Raw genomic sequence first — 3,439 nt, forward strand, 5'->3', positions numbered from 1 at the left:
AGGAAGAAATAGGGAGCAATCACAGTGTGACTGTTTGGCAGCTTTATGAACAACGTATGTATTCCACCCCTCTGTCAGCCTGCATCATTTTCAGTGAGAAATTGATCCTCTATTCGTATAAAAAGCTTGGTTCTATTTCAGCAGAAACACCCTGCAGTGAAAGAAAAGCTATGATGGAAATGGAAAGTTTGCATGAGTCTAGTACTTTCTTTACTATTTAAATGTAATCATTGTGCCGTGAGTCAAAGACAGGGTCATATTGCTGGGTAATTGTCATGGGTAAGAAACTTGAGGAAAACAGCACATGGTGAGTCTGTTCCCTTAGCAAAAGCAAGACAGCAGATTCAGATGCATGTTTATATCCTTTTTGCTTGATTAACTGTGCACTAATTTCTAAGATTGTGTCTATTATTTTGAGAATCCCACAGAGCAGCTAATGTAGTGAGGATATTCTAAATTGGAGCCCTATGAGATGACGTCACAAGTACTTATTCAACCAACATTTTTTGAACACTTGGTGCTTTTGTGGTGTACTTCATACTGGAAGCTAAAGATCAATCATGAAGACCAAATATCTGGGATAAACAGATGTAAGGGAGACAGCTGCAAATAGATGATTTCAATTTTCACAATCACAACTTTCACAATAAAAATTTCTGTGTCAGGAATCCCTGAATGCACAATGGCAGCACAGGGGAGGGATAATATATTCAGTCTTAGAGTGAGGAAATAGGAAAACTTAAAGAGAAACAAAGGCTAAGGAGTAAAGATATTGGACTGAGGAAGCTAGGGGTATTTAAAGAAGTCTGTAAACGATGTGCAAAGGCCTACAGTCAAGAGATTAACTCACATAATTACAACTAGTTCATCCTAGCCCGGCAGAGACTTAAAACAATAGACAGCAGGAAAGGATTCAACAAATGTTGAGTTGGCCCTGAAAAGTCTGTTCCTTCTAATTCACCAACTTTATAAATGTGGGATTGGACTTTAGAAGCCATTCTAGGCACTATTCCAGCCTTATCGAGAAGCCATAATGAAAATAAGGTTAAAAGGCCTGTCTTGTGCTTTCCAGTTCGTTGTTGTGATAATCATATCCTTCTGGGTGAGCAGCTTTATGCCGTTTCTAATAGCATTATACACTAATGCTAATTCTAATAACATCTATCTGACTGTCTTGTTGATGTACAACCACATACTTCCCCTTGTTATTTTCAGATTTAGCAGATTATGTGAACCACAGGAGATGAAGCTCTCCATTTTAGAAAGGTTTTCCTGTCAGATCTCTCAGAGGGCATTTCAGGAACCTACCTGCTTTGCTTTAACCTGAGCTTTGCCCCTGTACCTGCAATGGCTTTCCCTCCAATGGTGAGGGCTTCGCCTGACTGCAGGATGGACTCTCTTCTATTGCTACCTGTGACTGCAGGAAGTGATAGAGTGCCTCATTTGCCTGTGGTGAGGCAGAAATTAAAGAACAGAAAAAGAAGAAAATCATACAAAGAAGAAAAACAAGCTCTCTGTGTTAGTCTAAAGACAGTCAACAGGCTCAGGCTTGGCAAGAAAACTTGAGAACGTTATCTCAGAAGCCAGAGCTCAAGGGAATGTGCTCTGAAGACTTTCCCAATACTCCCTCAGCATCTGGAGGAAAACATACATTTTCTTCCACATCCCTACCCTCCTGATGTTGAGGGAATGCATTCTTTTCCTGGATCCCCACGGGGGCATAGTTTCAAAGGCAAGAACTTCCCAGAGCCATATGTCCATCCACATCTCCATCCAAGAACTTAGAGGTCTTTGTTTAACTTTCACACGCATGGAAAAATAATCAAAGATCAATCACTTCAGCAGAAGTTTAAAGGCACTCCTTTCATAGGACAGAAAATTTGAATGAGGCGGGAATTACTCCCAGGTTAAAAGTTCCCTTCTCACTCATCCAGGCAGACTCCATATCTGGATCCCCTCTCACAACACAGGAGAGCTGCTCTATTTTCTTTTTCTCTCTCTCTGCCTAAATAAGTCACTTTCTGCAAAGCTCTTTGGGGTCCGATATTTACTTACGAGCCCACCGCAGCTGGTGGGGTCCTCCCTACCATTCTTGGGTGAGTGAGGGACCAAGAGCCTGGAAGAACACATCCCAGTGGGGCAGCTGAGCCTCCCCCATGCCCCAGAACCCAGTCTCAATATGAGTAAGCCTAAGAATTTACCATGTATTGCTTGCCTGTTTTCTATCTAAATGACGCAGTGAAGGCTATGGGAAATGTCCAAACAGGATAGAGCTGCAAACATCAAAGAAGAGGTCAGTACAGAGCCCTGCAGGACCAGTCTGGACTAGCCTGGGCTCAAGATAAGGTCACCTGGCGTGCATACCAGAGTCATGTGTAAGCTTGCCACTGTATTGATTAACTGCCTTTGTTATTGCTTCTGTAAACTGGCTACTTTTCACACCTTAAGATACATAAAAGACACTTGGTTTCTTTGTCCTGCACTCAGTCCTTTGGCTGTGAATCTACTGATCCAGCGTATGCCTTAAATAAATCCTCCAGTAACCTCGTTGGTCTCTGGTTCACCGATTTTCTGCTGCAGTGGAAACAAGAAGGAGCAGAAAAATGTCTTGCCCCAAAGATCTGGTCTCTTGCTGGGTAAATTATTGTTCTATAACACCACAAATCTGACCTTCTACATTTTGCATCCTCCTTAAGATCCTCCGTGCTTCCTTTTCTTCCATGACTATGATATCAATTACAAGTTCTACCCACCACAGGAGCCAACAAAGTTAATGTGTTTCTGCAAAACATTAATGTGTTTGTATATTCTTTACTTCTGCCAGGTTGCTTGACTATACCATTTTAGCCCAGATAACATCCACTGCTTCATCTTGACACTCTATTTCTTTTTATAGAAAGCTTTCCTGAGCTGCCTTCTGAGTTCTTTCTTTTTTTTTTTTTTTTTTTTTTTTTTTAGACAGAGTTTCTCTTTTGTTACCCAGGCTGGAGTGCAATGCTGCGATCTCGGCTCACTGCAACCTCCGCCACCTGGGTTCAAGCAATTCTCTTGCCTCTGCCTTCTGAGTAGCTGGGACTGCAGGCTGCGCCACTATGCCCAGCTAATTTTTGTATTTTTTGTAGAGACGGGGTTTCACCATGTTGACCAGGATGGTCTCGATCTCTTGATCTCGTGATCTACCCGCTCCTTCTGAGTTTTGAGTGGCTGTCAAGTACACTAAACTACTCAACCAGTCCTCTTCATTACAGGCTTTGTGACTTTTGTAATTCACTAATTCCTCTGGGCGTCACATTTCTCAGCTGTAAAATGTGGATAATAGTAGCATGTAATTCCTAATACTCTGAGAGTTAATCTTCATGTGAAGCACCTAACTTTGGGTTGCTTACTGTATACATTGTATAGAAAGTGCTAAATCTGTGGCTGCATTATTAATCTTATT

Source organism: Sapajus apella, unplaced genomic scaffold, assembly GCF_009761245.1.
Source record: "Sapajus apella isolate SASKATOON/1434 unplaced genomic scaffold, GSC_monkey_1.0 scaffold64, whole genome shotgun sequence".
NCBI classification, from domain to species: Eukaryota; Metazoa; Chordata; class Mammalia; order Primates; family Cebidae; genus Sapajus; species Sapajus apella.